General features: G+C 43.0%; 1 protein-coding gene, 1 long non-coding RNA gene and 1 pseudogene across 3 annotated transcripts in view; 2 read left to right on the forward strand and 1 right to left on the reverse strand.

The window, feature by feature from the left end:
• LRRC8C (leucine rich repeat containing 8 VRAC subunit C) overlaps positions 1-289 on the reverse strand; it is an 80,903-nt gene extending 80,614 nt beyond the window's left edge. Inside the window, exon 1 of the mRNA XM_049616812.1 lies at positions 28-289. The gene's annotated coding sequence lies outside the window, so the exon portion shown is untranslated. The remainder of the gene's footprint in view (positions 1-27) is intronic.
• A 10,130-nt stretch (positions 290-10,419) lies between these two features.
• Positions 10,420-21,190, forward strand: part of LOC125912424 (uncharacterized) — a 34,484-nt gene continuing 23,713 nt past the window's right edge. For both annotated transcript variants that reach the window (XR_007454734.1, XR_007454732.1), the window contains exon 1: positions 10,420-10,759. This is a non-coding gene — a long non-coding RNA (uncharacterized LOC125912424). The remainder of the gene's footprint in view (positions 10,760-21,190) is intronic.
• LOC125912421 (palmitoyltransferase ZDHHC6-like) lies at positions 14,664-16,348 on the forward strand (annotated as a pseudogene).

Raw genomic sequence — 21,190 nt, forward strand, 5'->3', positions numbered from 1 at the left:
CCATCCCTCCGCGGTCCCCGCCCTTACCTCTGGGCGCGAGGGTGCCGGCGGGGAGGGCGCTGGGGAGCGGCGAGCGGTCTACCGGTCGGACTCAGCGGCGGCCAGCGGCAGCGGGGTCGTCGGCGGGGCCGCTGCTCGGGGCGAGTGGCTCCCGGAGCACTGCGGCCGCGGCCACGGCGGCGTCTTCCTCCTCGTCCTGTTCGCGGGCTCCGAGCCGGGACGCAGCTACCGCCCCAGCCCCGCAGCCCTCCTCCCCTCCGCCTCCCCGGCCGCGGACGGAGCCGCCTCCAGCGCCGCCCCGCGCGCAGCCGGGCCAGCGGCAGCCAGCGCCGCCCAGCGCCCGGCCCCGGGGTCGCCGCCGCCGCCCGCCGCCGCCCGCCCCGCGGTCCCAGCCCCGCTGTGACGCAGGCCGCCGTGCCCGGGAACTTCCTCCCCTGCGGAGACCACCCCGCGCCGGGACTGGTCGGCAAGGCTGCCGCCGGCCGCCGGAGGCTTTCTTCTCCAAGTGGGAAACGAACCCTCCCGCGCTCTCCCGCGGGGCCGCTCCGGCCTCCGAGGCGGCCACCTGGCGGCCTCTGCCTGGGGAGCGGGCTGCGTCTAATACCTCCCCCATCGCTAACTGGGCGCGGGAAACCGAGGCTCTTCTGCGCTCTGTGGCCACTCCACTGCCGCAGCTCCTCCCCTGGGTGTTAGAGGGGAGCAGCTACCACTAAAAATAGCCCTTCTGGCAACTCCCCTGCTAGACTGGGGTCTGGGTAGAGATAATCCCTCCTCCTCGTCTCCCGCCCCCTCGTGACAACAGAAGGACCCCATAAGAACACAAGAATGGGAAAGGGCGCACTGAGGGAGACGGAGGAGAAAGGTTAAAGCCCGTATCCGTGCACCATGAAGCCCACGAGCCCCAGGACACCCGGCTCCTCTCCAGCAGGAACCCCCATGTTCCTGGACACTGACAGCTGGGCTCCCCTGTCTCTCAGCAGTAGGTTCTAGGGACGCTGAAATTGAGCGCTCCGCCTACAATTGTGAGCTGTGTATAGAAGAGTTGACGGTGCTCGTCAAAACCACCTGTTGTTTAAAGAGTATAGGGGAGGGGTTCTCCCTTACTGATTGATCTGAAGCATGTTTTTCTTCTCGTTCTCCTCCCACCCAATTTCAGGATTGAAAAGCAAAGTCTGTCTTCTTAGAAGTTGACAACTATCTGTATGGAAAATCTTCTGCCCAGTGAAAAATGTACAGACAAGATTACTAAGTTATATAAAGTCTCCAGGGATGCCTTAGTAATATCAGTTATTCTAAGAGTACCTAAAATTAACCCATTGCTCTGTCCTGGCAGTCAGGAAAAGGCTGATGTTTCTAATTGTCTTTCAGTAGTTGATTTGTTCTTACACAGGAAGGCTTAAGAGAGCAGGTATTTCCTTTTACCCCATTTCTATTTCCAAGTCAAAATGAAAAGAAAATTTGTCCAGAAGCTGTTCTCTTAGCTTTTAACTATTTTCCCCCTACTTGCTTGGAGAACTATCACACTTTTTCCAACTCTTGTACTGTTGTGGAAGTCAACCTTAAACCCTTGTAGGCTTTAGATGACTCTAACAACAGTCTTAATTCACCTAAATCAACACAAAAGTCTAGGAGAAAGGGTGGGGCCTTTCTCCTAGATAGCAGGTGGAAAAATTCCTGAAAAGTTCCTCTGGAAAAGGCAGAGTTGACTGTGGCAATTTGCTAAAATTGTGAGCACCTTGCAAACTACCAGATATTATCTGAGGTAGTTCCGCCTCTTAAATAGCTTACCTGGATTTAAATACTCAATGAGGCGAGTACTCTAAGGGCACAAACCTCCCGTCCAGGGCTTCATTCTGCAAGTGCTATCTGAGCATCTCTGTCCTCTTGTACCATTGTCACCCTGACCTCAAGCTTAGGAATCCCTGAAACGCTCCCTCATTACCCAGTGGCAAGGAACTAACTACTCCACTCTAGACTTTGGACTGGGGTGCACCAGGAATAAATCCCTACTCTTCCTGTGGGAGTTATTGCTAATTTTATATTTTTCCATCATCGGCAATATGGGTATGGGTGCTGTGTGAATTAGATAACATGCTTAAAGCAGCAAGAACAGTGCCAAGCACTTTATAAATATGCAATAAACGGTAGCTGCTATCAATGGTAGCTTACAATAAATATGTGCTTACTGTACTCTTCATAGATCTGAAATCAGAAGGATGAGGAAGAGCAACAAGATTTGGAGATGGGACATGAACCCTGCAAGTTGAGGCTCCTGCCTCCCCCAGATGCTTAACTACAATACTTTTGTCTGCTACCTGCTTTTTAATAGGGTGCATTGGGTAGGTCTACATGCAGTGATGTGATTCACATGCACTCTGAAGTCTGAGAGGCACTAGTCTGCAAACCACTATGTTATCCTGCTTAGGTCACCTTTTCTTATTTTAGAACACAAACTCTAAGTCTGGTCACTTGCCTCAGTCAGCCTAACTCAAATCAACATCCACACTCACCAAGCCCTAGGAAAAACACCAGGTGAATCCATAATCAGCCAACTCCTGTGAGTGCTGGACCTTGAGGGTCTCAAAGAAGTACAGTAGACCCCATGATCTGTGGGGAATATGCTCCCATACACCCAGTGGGTGGCTGAAACTGCAGATAGTGCCAAACCCTCTATATAGTATGTTTTTTTCCTAAACATACATACCTATAATAAAGTTTTATTTATAAATTAGGCACAGTAAGAAATCAACAAAAATTAATAAAATAGAACACTTACAACAATATACTGTAATAAAGTTATATAAATATGGTCTCTCTCTCTCTCTCTCTCTCTCTCTCTCTCAAAATATCACATTGTATTGAACTCCCCCTTCTTCGTCTTGTGATGATGTGAGTTAATAAAATACCTACGTGATGAGATGAAGTGAGGTGAGTGATGTAGGCATCATGGACGTAATGTTAGGCTGCTATTAACTTCTGACAAATTGTCAGGAGGGTCATATCCTTCTGGACCACAGTATGGGTATCTGAAACCATAGAAAGCAAAACCTCCTTTAAGGGGAGACTACTGTATAAGGCTCATTCCCTGACTTCAAGGTGTTGACAGAGCTTGAGAGAGGGAATCTGGCAGCACACGAATCCGAATAAACCATTTTGAACTAAATGTGATTGAATCTCAGAGAAAAGAGAGGGCACTGCGGCCCGGGTGAACCATATATACAGAGCCACCACCTTGACCTTTCATTTACCCGATTCTTTATAGACCAAAATTTGACATTCTCAATGGGCTTTCAGGGTGAGTTCCCACACTTGGACTCCAGAGAGTTACAACTTGATCCTGTACTGGTTGGCAATAGGGAGCTGAAGTAGATCTTTCTGGGCAGTGCAGAACCATGGTAAGGGAGTTAGAATGATACAGACCTGGGTTCACGTCCTGGGTCTACTCTTTACCATCTCTGATCCTGAACTTCTTAATCTTTGAACCCAGTTTCTCCATCCATCTATTAGGACAGCAATACCTACTTCTCTTAAGGTTCTAGTGACAGAATATCTGCAACCCCTCTAGTGGGTTGTATGGAAGTGGTTTATATTGTTTTGTTGTTAGCTACAAGAAAATGCAGGCTGGGCTATCGCATTCCTTGAAAGCTTATTTCAAAAGTCATTTTCTCTGTGAAACCTCTGCAGGCTCCGGGCAAGGGTAATGCTCCCTTCCCTGTGCTCACACAGCACTTACCATGGTGTGCTGCCGTTTATCTCTTTACAGCTGTGTTTCACCACCTTGTCTTTATTCATCCCTACGTCAACACCTAGCACAGAGCTTCCCATTAAATGTTGAATGTGTTTTCTAAAGTTTCTATTTTTTGTACTGGTTCTGACTTTCAGTATACAGTAATTTGTATTAAACTTCAGGCCCTAGGGGTGCCTGGGTGGCTCAGTCGGTAAGGCATCCGACTTTGGCTCAGGTCATGATCTCGCAGTTCGTGGGTTCGAGCCCTGCATCTGGCTCTGTGCTGAGAGCTCAGGGTCTGGAGCCTGCTTCGGATTCTGTGTCTCCTTCTCTCTCTCTCTACCCCTCCCCACCTTGTGCTCTGTCTCTCTCAAAAATAAACATTAAAATTTTTGTTTTATTTAAAAAAACTCCAAAACTTCAGCTTCTAAAATGTGAATCCTTGGGACTCCTGGGTGGCTCATTCGGATAAGCGTCTGACTTCGGCTCAGGTTATGATCTCACGGTCCGTGAGTTCAAGGCCCACGCTGGGCTCTGTGCTGACAGCTCAGAGCCTGGAGCCTGCTTCGGTTTCTGTTGTCTCCCTCTCTCTCTGCCCCTCCCCCCACACACTCTGTTTCTCTCTCTCAAAAATAAATACACATTAAAAAAAATTTTTTTTAATGTGAATCCTTTAGCACATAGAGTTTATATTGAAATTATGTATTATACATATGTATCTGCTTAAACCTTGATTTTTCAATGCTGGGTTTGTTCTTGAAAACCAACCTGCTATGCTTACTTTATCTTATATTTGATGTTAGTTGATTCTGCCTAGTAATAGTGAAAGTAAAATCTAAATTCTAAACCAAAACCACCAGCAGCGTTTTACCCAGCATTCTCTACCCACCCTATACACATCTGCTCCCCAGATCCTTTCTGAGCTGTTGTGGGAAGGTCCTGAGCTAACAGAATACTTTAAGTTTCAGCTCTTAACACTGTTGCAACCATTAGCACTTTCTGAATTAATAGCTGCCAGATAAAATCACCTTTAGCAACAGTTTTGAAATCCTTGTCTCTATGCCATTAAAAATGCTAAGACAGGAGAATAAAACCTCCCCTAGAAAATGTCGTGTGAGCAGGAAGTTGCCCAAGAGGTAATGTGGTCAAATGTGGTCTTAACCCTAAAATGGCAGTTGAAATTGTGCCAGGGGAGAGTGTGGTGGTGCTGAAGACCTAAAAATAGGATACTACACAACTTTGGGCAGAATTTTTATAAAATCAGTCTTGTTTATTTACCCCCCTGCAGCCCTCCCCAACACACACAGACGCATAAGATTGAAGCGGTTAGCCCCACTAATCTGTGATATACTTTGGAAATGGTAATAATAAATAAGCACTTACTAGGTACATATGGTGTGTTAAGTACTAGCTTTCTATTCATTGTCTGATTTTTTTTACCCTCGCTATCCAGGCAGTATTATTTTCTCCTGTGAAGGGAAGACAACTGAGGCACATTTTATTTTATTTTATTTTATTTATTTATTTTTTTAACGTTTATTTATTTTTGAGACAGAGAGAGACAGAGCATGAACGGGGGAGGGTCAGAGAGAGGGAGACACAGAATCTGAAACAGGCTCCAGGCTCTGAGCTGTCAGCACAGAGCCCGACGCGGGGCTCGAACTCACGGACCGCGAGATCGTGACCTGAGCCGAAGTGGGCCGCTCAACCGACTGAGCCACCCAGGCGCCCCCTGAGGCACATTTTAAACAAGTAACTAATCAAAGGTCATATGACCATTGAGTGGAAGAATTAGGATTTAGACCCAGGCAAGTCTAATTTCAGAGTTCTCTTGCTTAAGCACTACTCAGTCATATGGAAAATGAATATTTATTTTTAAGTTGAATCCATCAAGTATATTCAGTAAGGTCCTTTTTCAGTAGTTTTTGCAATTGCATTAGTTTGTGCTTTTCCCAATAACATGCTCACATCCCAAATGTGTCTTCATGAGGCGATTTTATAGCTTCCTCTTTAATTGAAAAGCATTTTATGACTGAAAGCAAACTTCTTAATGAAAGCTCATAAAGTGTCTGTAGCTCTGAGTTTACACAATATGAAATATACCAGAGAAACTCATTCTTAGAATTATTGTTCAGGGTGCCCGGGTAGCTCAGCTGGTTGAGTGTCCGACTTTGGCTCAGGTCATGGTCTTACGGTTTGTGAGTTCAAGTCCTGCGTCGGGCTCTGTGCTGACAGCTCAGAGCCTGGAGCCTGCTTTGGATTCTGTGTCTCCCTCTCTCTCTGCCCCTCCCCCACTCATGCTCTGTCTCTCTCTGTCTCTCAGAAATAAATAAATGTCAAAAAATTTAAAAAAAAGAATTATTGTTCATATGGGCCAATGATAAGTAACTTTCACATGCTACATATATAGCTTAAAGCAAAAAATGACTTTGACATTCTCAAGAGTGGCTTTTATTTTTTGTACCTAAATATCACTGTTATAATAATATTACTAAGTAATATTTTCCTGTCACTATTAAGCATGTACAGCCACTGCTCTAAGAACTTTATATGTGTTAAGTCATTAATTAAATCTGGAAATGACTAGCTGTAGCTATGAAGTGAATTATTCTAAAGATAATGAAACATTCTTAAGGGGCTTTATTTATTTATTTATTATTATTTATTTATTTATTAAATTTATTAAAACAAAACAAAACATTAAGATATACCTCCTAAGGAAGGTAACTCAATTTTCCCAGGACTCAAAATTTCCAGTTTGTTAACATTGTATCTTATTATGCATATGGAATGTACCATAAAACGTTTCAGATCACAGTTTAAACATTGATTTGTTTCCAATTTCGGTGACATCAGCCTTGACAAAGCCCTTAATTTCAAGCCTAAGGAATTGCTTCTTCCCTTTGACTATGAAGCTGAAGCCGCTGTCTCTCTGAGGCATGGATATCTGATGGCTCAAGAAACCCTACCAGGGAGGTGAAATTGAAGATTCTCTTGTTACTGACATGAACATGACTCTCTTTGGAAAACTGTCATGGAAGATGCTTTGTTTACTCAGAAAATGCTATAACCACGCCCAGATGATCTCTTCTTAAAGCTACCACCCATATTGATGCATGATGCATTTTCTTGAATTCATTTATTAATTCTCTGATTTTACTCATGTTGTTTATTTGTTGTTTAACAAAACAAAACAAAACAAAACAAAACACCAAGAAAGCCTGGTATCCTTCTCAGTATCAATGATAGCAGTCATCAATGGACAATTTTATTGCTATTAGTGAAAAGAGCATAAACTGGGATTAATGACACCTGGATTCCAGGTGTGGTTCTGCCACTGACTAACTTTGTGATTTGGGACAAGTCTCTTGATATCTTTGCATCATCTGTCTCATCTGCAAGAAGGGATTGGAATAGATGATTTCTTAGGACTTACTCAGTGCTAAAACTTTTCACATTGATCTTAAAACGATACATATTTATCCTCCCTAGATTTTAGTCAGTGATGAATATAATCGCCAACATCTAATAGAAGAAGCAGGAAGGTACCCATTGCTGCTATCCATAGGAAATCTGCCTAGAGCATGTCTGACCCATCAGGGAACATCTTCCCAAAGCACCTTTGTCTTTCAGTGTCCGTGGCCAGTGAGCTAGGGTCATTCCTCCACAGAGGCATTTGCAAGCAGCTTTCCTTGGAACTCTCCCCTTGGAGTATCCTGAGAAATAGGGGTCCGTGATCAAATCCCTTGAAGAATACTATATCTCTTTTGGAGATTCACAACACATGTTAACATGTTTAGAAATCTGAGAAGTCCCAAGTTAAAAAGACTTGTTGAACTTTGCTGAGCCTAGCATTTCTCTAACTTTATTTGACAATGGAACTGTTTTCCTTTGTCACAACTACCAACATTCCAGGAAGACTGTAATCTCTCATAACAGAATATTTGAATTGCTATTTTAGAGTTAAAGACTGCAGAGCCTTCATATGCCCTTTTTTCTTTGGAAAGAGCAGGAAATCATCAGCCCTATTAATTCACTTAATGCCTACCAAGATAAACCCTCTTGGTAGACATTTTCTGTAGCTATTTCCCTTGCAAACATCAGCTGGAATAGAGTATCTGTCATCTTTAATAGAACAAAGAGCACCCATTCTCACTGGTAATAGTGTAGCCTTACTCCTTTACACTGAGGAATATTTCCTTGCTTTTCTTTCTTTCTTTCTTTCTTTCTTTCTTTCTTTCTTTCTTTCTTTCAGAGAGTGTGATCAGGGGAGAGGGGCAAAGGAGGAAGATGAGGACAGAGAGACAGAGAGAGAGAGAGAGAGAGAGAATCTTAAGCTGGCTTGATGCTCAACTTGGATCTCTATGTGGGGTTCAATCCCACGACCCTGGGATCATGACCTGAGCCAAAACTGAGTCAGATGCTCTACCTTTACATATTCCTATTAGCTTCTGGGTTCTTTGGCAACCTTTCAGAAATGTGAAACTGGTGTAAGACAAACATACATTCTGAGTACTCAAAGTGCTAGCACAAAATAATTTATTTATTAAGAACTGTTGCAAGACAATTCTCTATGGGTCTCTAGTAATTCTGCACATCTTATAAGCAAGGCACTGACTGCTTTTTCTTCCAGACTCAAATTCAAGGGTACTTGTAGAGTGAACAGCCTTTGAAGATAGAGGAAATGTCACCCTCTGGAGCAAAAGGCAAGCATACCTATTGTCCAGTATAATAAAGACACTTTCTCTTCAGAGCAAGAGGCAGGCATGCTTACACTCATTAGAAAACGTGCACATCCCCTAAGCTCATGGTTCCTCTCCTATAACACAACCTGTCATTACTATGTTAGGAACTCCAGGAACTGACACAAAAATGTGAATACTCTGGCTGCTGCTTTTGCTGAGTAATAAACTTTTATCTAATCCAGGGGTTTCCTGTCTTCTACCGCCCTCCAAGAAACCATGGCAGGCTAATTTCTTTGAGCTTACAAGGGATCAAGTCTCAGATCCTTCACAATTCTGACAATAACTGGCTTTTTCCTCCCTGTGAATTGGACATTGGCAGAATAACTTTATATCCTTAGGTGTTCTCCCTCCCTGAATCATCCCTGGTCTTGTGACTATTCTCTCCTCTGAATGCTTCTCTAAGCCTGTTGTAGCATTTACAGTTATCCATCCTTGTTTCTGAGGAACGTTCGGCAGAGGGCTATTAGAAGTGATGCCCTGTGATTATGGAATTTCAAAGAAAGGCACCATGAATTCTGTCCAGCATGAGAACATTTCATTAAAATGATTAGAAAATATTTTGCAGTCTAGCTTGTTTTTTAAAAGAAATTTAAAAGTTAATCCTCTATGAAAAGGAAATGCCATCTTATAGTAAACAATGGACATGTATCTGGGGGTGAGGTGGGGTCAGGGAAACTTCTGAGGTAATCGCACTGATTGCTCCCAAAAGCAATGTGGAAAGAGGCTTGAGTTCAGATAAGATAAATTTCTTCATGTGACCAAGGGGAGGATCGTTTTAACCACAACATGAAAACCACTGTGGCCTTATTTAGGAGACCGAAAACATCCAGATTTCTTGAACGTCCCCAATATTCTTCAGCTTCTAAAATGCTTCTGACAACAGTCTGATCTGATGTCATGTCACATGAACTGTTGATTTCACTGGCTAAACCATGACTCAAAATTATGCTTTCTGTAACAATGCTTCTGATAAACTGCTTTGAAACACATAATTTCTGACTGAAAGTGTTTTTAGGGACTTTGGGAACCCAATCTGGAAATCCTACGTGGTAATCTGATAACTTGCTACAGTGATTTGAAAGCCACAAATAGGGTAGTAAATTAAGCTTTGTTGAGCACTCCATGCCAGGCATGGTTTAAGAATATCACATGTATTATTTCACTAATCCATGTGACGACACTATGAAGTAGGTACTCTCAATGTCCCCATTTCACAGATGGGGAGGCTGAGCCACAGATAGGTAATGTCACTTGCCTAAGGTCATGCTGCTGGTAAGCAGCAATAAGTAGAGCCAAGAACAGAATTCAGGGAACCTGACTCTAAAACCTATGCTCCCTTTCTGCTTTATAATAGCAGTTTTGTTTTTTTTAAACTGCTAGAAAATGTGATTTTTTTCTAGAATGCTTAAAAGAAATCAACATCACTTTTCTTCTTTGGATTTTTATCTCTAGATTATTATCTTCCTACATATAATGCTCTTCATCATTTTTCTGTGAAGAGTATATCTCAGGACCATTAAGGGTGAATTACGTCCATCACCAGCCCATGTCGACAGAGAAGGGAGATACTATGTAGCCCGTTTTGAGAAGGGAGATGTTGCAGTTAAGCCACCATAAGATCTTCTGTGTAAGGTTTTGATTTGTCTTGAACTCCTAACATAAGATGCATTTGAAAAATCTTCTAATAATCTAGAACAAATCCACAATAGATGTCGAGTGTTTCTCTTTATGTTTGTATCCAGAGAAGGAGGTAAAAGCAACAATATTTTGAAGTGATGTTATCAGTTCTTTGCTGGGACAAACTTAAGTCTTTCATGATCGGGAGTGGTAATACCAGCCCTCAAGTCACCCACAGTTGCCACAGTCCCCAGAGGGGCACATTGTGACCCTGTCTAGACCAACAGTCACATCACAATGCTTTTCAGACTGGTCCCTCATCCTCTCCAGTCTCCCAGGGAGCATGGGAGGTAGGAAGACAAGGGAATTTCTGAATGCTTGAAGGGGAAAGGACTATCTTTCTCAGAATGGTGAGGAAATAATTTACTATAGAGCATTTGTTGATTGCTGCCCAGGCTCTGACACCCCAAAAGATTTCTGAAAACCAGCGACAGCAAAGTTCACATAAAAGTCTCTGCAAGGTTACATCTGTTCAGTGTTCTGAAGACGAGTGATATGGTACAAATTTCAGACGCAAGAGCAAAACACACCTCTTCGTGCCCCGTCACCATTTCCACAGGCAAATGAGGGAGTCAGCATGGTCTTGGCCGAACAACTTTTGTGCAGACGGGTGAGTACTTTTCTCTCGTCCTGTTAAGGCCTTGAAGAGCCAAGAGGTGAGTGGAGATTCCTGCCTGTCTGCTCCTCACATCTAGAGTGAATCTAGAGGTTCCAGAGAAGTCAACACAAATCCATCTTCTGATCTTTCTGGGATCCCACATGGCTGCACGGAATTGTTTTAACTCCTTAACTAAAAGGATTTGGATTTACCTTCATTTTAACTGGCACTGCTCTTTAAAAAACGTATATGGCGGAATTCTTACAGACCCAACTTTTCAGGCAAAATCACTTTCCTAAATGTTGCACTTGTTGACTCTGAGGGGACCCGCAAAGTTGCACATGCCTTCAGTGGCTTTACAGCTCTTTACCACCTCCTCTGTTTTGTACATATCTTTCCAGCACCTTCTCATTTCTCTCTCACTTCCCTCCAAATTACATCAGTCTTTAAATGTCCTGTCCGAACCCTTTTTCCTTAAGCTTCTCTAACACTTTCTTTTCTGAAAACTCTTATAGTAATTAACCATGTTTTTCCTGCCATAGCTGTGAAAACTTGGATAAGTTGCTTAGCCTCTCTGAGCTTCAGTTGCTTCATAAATAAGTGAGCATAACTATAGTACTTGATATGTGTTGTGAGGATTAGGCATTTTTTTTTCTTTCTTTCTTTTTTTTTTTTAATCTTCCAGTAGCCAGTTCTGCGCTGGGCACATTAGTCCTTGAAATAAAATCTTTCTGTTTGTTTGACTGCTGTTTGGGGTACCTAGAAGAACCTTCAGGAAAGCCGCAAAACCCAAAGTTAAGGAAGACTGGAGAGAAACTTGTTTCACCCTCCTCAGCACTGACCACCCCAACCACTTTGGGTACAGCTCCATCCTCAAATGGCTAAAAAAAACAACATAGAAATTAAATTATACTATAGTTTCTAAATATCTGTGCCTCCCCCTTAGAAACATTTGTCTATGATTTTTAATATAGAAGGGAACAGATCTAATGTAAATTCAGTCTATAATGGCAGACTCTCTGGAATCTGTGAAGAAGACATTTTTGATCCACAGAAAACATACAATGTCTTTCTAGAAGTTTCCTCAAGGACAGAAGAAAGAACGATGGAGCAGGAGTGAACTTCTACAGCAAACTGATCATTCCTCCTCCTTGTTTCCTTTCTCTCCCCGTTTCCTTTCTTGGGTCGGCCAGTCAGGCACCCCAACCCCAAGGCCTTCATCTGTCACCCAAAACAGAACAGCACCTCCTTCCCAGAGGCTGCCTTTTCTCACACGAGGGGACACAGGATCTGAAAACCATGCATTTCCTTCCCTCACTTCTACTCCCAGCCTAATTTCCTCCTCTGTCCCTCCAGTTCCAGGCTGGATTTACAGGCCTTACTTGAGGCGCCAAGGGGAGCCTACCTCAGTCCCCCAGCCTAGATCTGGAGGAGATACCACTGCATGCTGCTGCCTGGTGAGGAGCCTACAGGAAGCAGCCTGCGCCTCTTTTTTTTTTTTTTTTTTTTTCATTAATTGTTTTAAATTTACATCCAAGTTAGTTAGCATGTAGTGCAATAATTATTTCAGGAGTAGAATCCAGTGATTCACCCCTTACATATAACACCCAGTGCTCATCCCAACAAGGGTCCTTCTTAATGCCTCTTGTCTAATTATCCTATCCCCCCGCTAAAAACCTTCCAGCAACCCTCAGTTTTTCTTTATTTAAGAGTCTCTGATGGTTTGTCCCGCTCCCTGTTTTTATATTATTTTTGCTTCCCTTCCATTATGCTCATCCATTTTGTATCTTAAATTCCACATGTGAGTGAACTTATATATTTGTCTTTTCCTGACTAATTTCACTTAGCATTATACACTCTAGTTCCATCCACGTTGTTGCAAATGGCAATATTTCATTTTTTTGATCACCAAGTAATACTCATATATATATATATATATATATGACACATCTTCTTTATCCATTCATCTTTCGATGGACATTTGGGTACTCTCCATAGTTTGGTGATTGTCCATAGCACTGCTATCAACATTGGGGTGCACGTTCCCCTTCAAAACAGCACTCCTGTATCCTTCGGATAAATACTTAGTAGTGCAATTGCTGGGTCATAGGGTAGTTCTTTTTTTAATTTTTTGAGGAACCTCCAGACTGTTTTCCAGAGGGGCTGCACCAGTTTGCATTTCCACCAGCAGTGCAAAAGGGTTCCTCTTTCCGAGGATTAGGTGATTTAATACATGTCTTAGAACTGCCTGACATATCATAAATGTGCATTGTGTCAATTTTTATTAATATTAAACAGATAATGACATCTTCTCTTTTTTTGACACTTGGAATTTTTTTGTTTCCCACATGGTTGAGGTTCAAAAATTATTTTTTAACTTAATTATTTTAAGTTAAAGAAGGAGTGTTTCCTTCAAATTAAAAAAAATAGATAAACATGAGGAAGTGCCAGTTGCCAGTTTTCTTAAAAGTCAACATCTTGCAGCTTGATATATAATTTCTTTCAAAAAGTAAGCCTACTAAGTGCTTCTTGCAGGAATAAAGTATATATGTTTTTTTTTTTACTCTTTCCTTTCTATTTCAATTTAACATATCACCCATGATACATGAAATAATCATTTCTTCCCCCAATTGAAACCCATGAAATTATTTTCTTGAGAATCTTATGTAAAATATCCAGCCTGTTGCAGAACTTCTGCTGATGTGACTGATTCAGTGTCTTAATTAACATTATGGAAAAAAGAGTACACACAGATTTTGAAATAGTGCTTTTATTGTTTACCGAAATCTGCATGACTGAAGAAATAACCAGTTTTAACACATCAGTGTTACAGGTTCTCTCTGCCCCATGATTTATACAGGGGATCATCCCAACAGTCCCCCAGCTGCTTCACGAATTTGTGATCTACAAGGGGAGGGAGGGCCTTGTACTCAAAAGAGAACACATTTCAAAAGTCTGTTTGAAGAGTAAAAACTGACAATGTTCATTTTAAAGCAGAAATAGGTCAGCCATTCGAAGACAAGAGAAGGCAACATTTTTGTTCAGAAGAATAATAGAAATATGGCATTAAAAATCAGGACAGAGGTGCTGAAGCTTGCTCAGGAGGTAAAATATTAAGATCTTTCTGTCAGTTTTTAATGTTCAGAACACAAAGCTCTGTTCATCGCAAAGAAGCCAGTTTGTTTATCAAGATTACTTGGATTTCTTTAGCAAGTAGTTTAACTCTTCCCATAGTTTTCTCTGGTCATCATGTTGTATTTTGTAATGAAGACAAAATGGAGAGCACTGGTGAAAAGACAGACTGCTCGCAGCTTGGCCTGCCTTCTAGCCTCTCACAACCAGGATTTGCTTTCTGCTTGCGCTGGACGGAGGTACCCATGACAGAGTTATCTGAGGAGAAGACCTGTTCTGGGTGAGCCCACGTTGCCCTGGAATTACATGGCCGAGGGGTGGGCACCAGGGACCAGACCGAGATTGGGTTTCAAGCCAAGATACTGGATTCTCCTGGTTAAGATACAGAACTCTGCATGTGTAACAGTGAAAATGGCATACACTGCATTAACGTCCCATGACTTGAAGGCATGACAATTCAGAACACACATGAATTTGTGGCACATGGAAAAGTGGCACAGAACAAGGAGATGTGTGATTTTCTAAAAGTAGGAACGCATTCATTCTTTCTCACCAAACCAGGTACATTCTAAGCAGTTATCGAGGTTGAAAATCTCCAAGAATGAAAGAGACTATGTCACTGAGTTTCCATCATAGCCCTGGTGACATAGCAGCACGTTCTATCATGGCCAGGATTGACTCTGTCACGGTTTTGGTCTTGACACACAATGGGAGGAAGCATGACTTCATTTTATCATGTTGATAAATTATAAATTATAAAATTCTTTATAATGACCTCCATGCTAGTTTATTAGTCCTGGCTTTGCCCCTTTGGGGTGGAAACTTGAAAATGCTCAAGATAGTAAAGTGTTGCCACGCACACAATTCACCACAGTTGCATCGCCACAGAAGGTGTAACAGATGTGTGATGAAATTGGACCATCACTGTCCTTGGGTCAACAACTGTTTGGTTACCAAAGTCATGCCTTGTTCACCCTGCATCTCCTTTTAACACCGCTGGGTTGCATTCATGCTGCCTTCATTTTTGTTATGACTGTGTTTACATGGCTTTACAATTGGCTCTCCTTTGGGTGGAACACGGTAAAGACTGAGGAAGGCAGCCCGGAGAGACCCCCTTCCAATTATTCCCTTTGAATTAGTGGCACTTGTAGGCAGCTTGTTTGCCTTGGGATTAGCTTTGGGAACAACCATAGCTGTTGGGATGTCGTTTTGTAGCCAGATGAAAATAATTCTCAGAAACAAAACTTCTATTGAATCACGGACTGAAGAAAAGGCTAAACATCGAATTCAATATTACTGACTAGATGAGGTCTCTGTTTTACCATATGAAATAGGAAGTAGATGGAAGAACTTTAAACAGGTATTTACATGGTCAGGGGTCCCTGAAGGAGATGGGCTAGAGTGGCCAATAAGAGGAGGCTGTCACCAGTACAATAGAACAATTAAAACAAAAAGCAAATAAAGGAATCAGAAGGGTTCAGTGTAAAGCAATAGAATATTATAGTGGTACCTGCTGTCTTCTGAATAAAGGAATTGAAACCTTCATGAGCCACCTGCACTGAAGAGCCTTAAATAAGGCTACAGAAAGGGGAGTTCATTTTAGCCCTGATTGTATGGAGATAAAATTCTTGATGATTCCTTTATCGAAGGTGTTTCAAGAGTAAGAATCTGGTTTTCTAGAAACTGTGTAGAGGAGTCCATGTGATGCTGAAACAGATCAACCCCCAGAGGACGAGAAGAGAAATAGATAGCCACAGTTAAAGTAAAATTATTCTTTAGGTCCTCTCCAATACTTGAAAATTGTACATATTACTAAAGAATTATGCAATGAACCTGCTCTGGTCAAGGTGTTCTTTTTCTCAAAGGTGCCCTAGAGCAATGATCTAAATTACCATTTTGAAATGGAGAAACCATTCTGCTTATGCCTTTGAATTCCTGCCCCTCTTTGCCCCCTCTTCCTTTCCCCAAAAGGAAAAACACTTCATCCAAGTAAGTCAATTGCATTTTCTCTAGGATTATTTTTATGTGCTGCACACTATGGACCACACCTGCAGATATAGTGATGCTTTTATCCTGTTTCCACCTCAGTTTTCCCCTCATTTCTTACGTAATATTCTAGATACTATAGAACTTAATATGTCAGATTTGATATAAGCCTAAATTTTATTACCCGTCTTTTAATAATGCAAATTTTGTCAAATCACATAAAGATTAATAGATGTTCTATAAAAATGAAAACAAAAAAAGTTACATGACAAGTTGAAATCTTCCTTCAAAACCTTTCTCAAATGTCCCCCAGATTTTCCATTTCCACTTGTTCTCCCCCACGTTAGCTCTCATCGCTTTATGGCTACACAAGGGTGACTGCCTCCTTCCTAGTCTCCCATTTCCTGTCTTCACTTCAGCCAGACCACCTTCCATGCAATTGTCTAAATTATCTTCCAAAAGTACAGCTCTCAGCATGTATATTATTTATGGCCCATAGTAGCTGCTCAAGAAATCACTTGATTTCCCACTGCCCAAAGGAAAAAACTTCAACTCGAAGCCCTTATGTTTTGTAAATAATCATGAGAGATTATTATATAATAAAGAATATATTTGGTCTTTGTCCCTGGTTCCTGGTACACAGAGCCCTTGGAATTTCCCAAGTGATAGAAGTGTCTTTGTTAAGCTAATGAGATGACTCATGTGGGCCTTTAGAAAGCTTCAGGATGCGGGCTGGACATCAGAAAGGCCAGCCCTGCTATTAGAGTGTTGGATTTTGGCCCAAATTGACCTGGAGGGGAGGGCAGGTTGGGGGAACTAGGAACTGGGGAGGAGAGAAATTAAGATCAATCTTGTCTTCATAATGAAACTCCAGTAAAAACAGTGACATCAAGGCTCATTGGAGCTTCCCAGTTGGTGAACTCATAGAAGTGCCCAGAGGGTAGACACAGTCTCGCCCCATGGAGAGAGGGCACAGAAGCTGAGTTCTGTCCTAAGCTCTCTTCAAAAACAACTGTAATCATAATTTTGCACTTTCTTGAGTTCTGTGAGTCATTCTTGTGAATTATCAAACCTGAGGGAGTCATGGAACCTCCAGATTTGTAGCCAGCTGGACCGATGAGTGGTTGGCCTTGGGAATCCCTGGGGGGCTTGTGACTAGCATCTGAAGGGAGGGCGGTCCTGTGGAGAACTTTGCACTCAACTTGTGGAGCCTGTGCCAAGTCTAGATAGTATCAGTATCAGGACTGGGTTGGGTGGAAACAGAATAGAGACGGCATTCAGTAGCTATTACTGGAATCTACAGAAATAGAGCATGTTACCAGAGTATGATTTGGGATATCGTGGCTGTAATGGAAAGATTGATTTAAAAGCTTCCCCAGGATCACAAAATGGTACTACTGCTTCCTATGGTCTGGCTTACACAGAACCTGTTAGGTTGGCCCCGTGCTAAGAAATCATGCCTGTGAGTCATTTGAAGACAGAGGAGTCAAAATATTTTGATGAGCTTATGGCAAGACATTTGAAATGCATTATGACCTGTGGTCTTAATTCCATGGGGTCCTACTGGTGGTTTATTTGGGCAGAAGACAACCTAAGTGTCCTCCACGTAGCCTCTCCGAGAAACATTCTACCTAAGCAAGACAGCCAAGCCTGGCTGAGCAGTTATAAGTAAATGAGTATGTGAAGAGTTGGAGACCCCTGCACTGTCAACATCCTTGGTAGCACTTCTGAGAAGAATCAAGCTGCTGGTGCTGGTGACGGTGGTTATGGCAAGAGAGAGGTCACCGTCTACTTGTTGTTCACCAAGCTGTCTGTTTCCAATGTTGGCAGTAAAACCCAGCAACAGAGAGTAAGAAAAGAGAAGTCTCCAGGCGCTGCACAGCCCCTGCCTATCAGACCCCGTGTGAGTGCTTTTACTTGACTTAGCTGATTTTGTCCTCCCCCGTGGAGGGGGTGGAGGTATTATCATCCCACTTTACAGAGACTCAAACTGGCTACAAGTGCTGTGAGCTCTCACAGCTAGTAAGTTGGAGAAGAGGCGTGAGCATTCAGGGCTGTCTGAATCCAAATTTAAACTCTACATTCTCCATTACTGCTGATGAGCCAGCTTTGGGCCTCACCCTGACATGCCCGAGTTACACTCTGGGTTAGGAAAGCCGAGAACGGTTATCTTTTCCCTCTCAACTTAGTATAGAGTAAGCTCCTGAACCAATTTTCCCCAGACAAGCCAGAGATTGCCAGTGGCAAGACAACATGGGACTCTTTTGCAGCCTTTTTTTCTCAGCAGTGTCTCATTTAGGCAAATTGGTGCTAATTCTGGGGCAGACGGGAACAAGTAACCATCACGGCCTCCTGGAGACTTCTTTGGTGCCACCACCCAGGGCATACGTGGCTGTGTTTACAGAGTGCCCCTTCTACTCCCCTGAATTAGCTCCATCTAGTTGCAAGTAGGAAACAGTGACTCTTCCAGCAAGAATCCTTGATGGTGCGTCCTTCTGACCACAGAAGATTCCCTAGAGGGTTCACCATGCGCTGAGACCACATTGGGAGGTTGAGGCTGGGGGACCTGCATTATTAAGCATCTGTTTGTCATTAGTAGGTGCCTTTTCTTGCACGGTTGGCCAGGCCCTGACACTGCAGGGCCTGGAAATACAGTGCCAGGCCGTGGTGGTGGACGCTCAAAGGACACTTGGACAAGACGTGCTGACCTTGGCAGTCTCACGCAGCCACCAGCACAGCGGGCAGCCTGGGACAGTGTCTCACCTGTGGGCTGGGGCCTGGGCTGAAGACAGAGTGCAGCCACTCACCAGGGAACGCCTTGAGCTGAACACACTCTCTCTCTCATCTCTGAAGGTTTCACAGCAGTTGATTTCCCATGGAAACAAGCAGAAATCTGTTTTAATCATCTGGCATTTTTAGTTTCCTCATTTGTATGAGAACCTGGAGATACAGACATATGGTACATTCATTACCCCAGAAAGCTACAGCTGAAAGAAAAATAGTTAAAGCCAGTCTTAAAGCTGGAAAGCTTCAGCATATACCTTCACATTACTTTCCTTAATCTCACAGATTGTCAAAAATGCTGCCAAAATAGTTGTTTCTGTTTCAGCTCAGCGCTTCCAGCAAAATCCACATTTGAACCTCAGTGTGTGCTTCTTCCAAGGCACGGCTGCCCCTCTTACCCCCTGACCCAGACGGAGAGAGTAGACTGAGCGCAGGTGGAAAATCCCAGGCCTGACCTTGCCCTCACTAATGCTGTGACCTTGGGCTACAACTGAGCTTCTCTGGGCCTCGTTTTCCTCATCTGAAAATGTCATTCAGTCACCTGACAAGTACTTATTGAGCATCTATTTTGTGGCAGGCACTGTTCAAAGAACTGGGAAGATAGTGATAAATAAAATAGGATCCCCACTTTTGTGGAGTTTAAATTCTTTGTGGGGGGAGATAAATGAGTAGAGGACACAGTATGGTAGTCGGCAGTAGGGTCATGGGAAAAAACAGAACAGGGAAGGGAGTATTTGTGCAGAACAATTGCAGGTGTGAAACACGCTGGTCAAGGAAGTCCTCAGTAGAGAGGAGGCAGTAGAGGAGAGGTCTGAAGGACGTTATGAAGGTGTTCTGGGTGGATGGCAGAGGAAGAGTATTTTGTGGGGGGGCCCTGAAGCTGGAGACTGCCTCTGTTTTTGAGAAATAGCAAGAAGTCAAAAATGGCTCAAATGTGCGTGTGGGGGCTTTGAAAGCCACCAAAGAGGATTCGCCAGCGGGTGCTCTCAGAGGGTTTTGAGCAGAGGAGAAACGATCTAAGATGTGTTACGGTAACTCTGGCTGCTATGTGGAGAGCACACTGAGGGGGGACAAAGTCGGGCCGCCGTTGCCGTAACTGAAGGGAGGCCCCATGATGGATTGGACCAGGGCAATTGGCATTTGGTGGTGAGAAGTGCTTGAAGCGTAGCTATACGTTACTTTGAAGGGAGAGCTGCCAAGGCTGGCAGATTACATGTGGGTGTGAAATAAGAGAGCGAAGGCCAACTCCCCAGTTTTTTAGCCTGGCTGCCGGAAAGAGTGGAGTGTTGATCTTCTGAGACTGAGAATAGCGTAAGGGGAAACAGGTGGGGAGGGATGGCACCTCGGGAACTCAGTTTGGGGCACGTGAAGTTTGAGACACCAGTTGGAAATCCAAACAGACACAACGAAAACATGTGACTCAGCAAACAGTAGAACTTATCAGATGAACTCGATCTAAAAGAATGATAGCTTTTGTCTTCAAGAAAAATCAGAGTAACCTCTGGTGATGCCATGTGGTGAGAAACCAAGATGACTGAGAAGTAAATCATTTTGAGAAGTAAAGGTTCTGTGCTTTCCTAGCCTGGACACTATTATCATTATTATCTCCTTGCAGTTAATTACCTAATGCGGGATTGCAAATTTCACAAATTTAAAGGTAAAGAAAGGTCTGGTCACTGGAACATACAATACAGAAAGCACACATCCACCCACCCATTTGGGGGAAAGTTACACAGCGCTATAGTCTGAATGTTTGTATCCACACCCCTCCCCAAATTGATAGGTTGAAATCTTAATCATCAATGTGATGGTATTAGGAGGTGGGGCCTTTGGAAGGTGATTAGGTCATGAGGGTGGAGCCCTCTCACATGGGATTAATGCCCTTGTAAAAGAGATCCCAAGAGCTTCCTGCTCCTTCCACCAGGTGGGAACATAGCAAGAAGTCAGGAGTCTGCAACCCAGAAGAGGGCCCTCACTAGAACCTAATCATGCTGGCACCAGATCTTGGGTTTTCCAGTCCCCACAACTGTAAGAAAAAATTGTTTGGTGCGTAGAAACCACCGCGTCTATGGTGTTTGGTTACAGTAGCCCCAAAAGACTGAGACATACAGGCCAGAGTTAGAAGAAGGGTATTTATGACTAAGGGTGCAGAGAAGAACTCAGTGCCTATGCTCATTTTGGTGGCAAGAAGCTTTCTGGCTCCCAGATAGAGAAGGCTGTGAAGCTGGAGTTGAGCTGTATAGTGGAAATGATAATATCTAGCTTGCAAGGTTGCCCAGGGCCTGGCTCATAGTAGGACTCAATGAATCTTCGTTCACTTGCTTTTAAGGACAAGAATTCTGTACTATGAATCTTTGTACTCTTAGCAGGTACATAATAAATGTACTTATTTCTAGATTCGAATGTAGCCACCTTCGATATTAATATGTTTATGTTATATATTACTAATAATGTATATTAATATTTCTAAGGTACTAGAGACTTAAGGCAAAGTTAAGACTTCAATCGAGAGCAGTGCTCCCAAGTACAAATATAATGCAA

Source organism: Panthera uncia, assembly GCF_023721935.1.
Source record: "Panthera uncia isolate 11264 chromosome C1 unlocalized genomic scaffold, Puncia_PCG_1.0 HiC_scaffold_4, whole genome shotgun sequence".
NCBI classification, from domain to species: domain Eukaryota; kingdom Metazoa; phylum Chordata; class Mammalia; order Carnivora; family Felidae; genus Panthera; species Panthera uncia.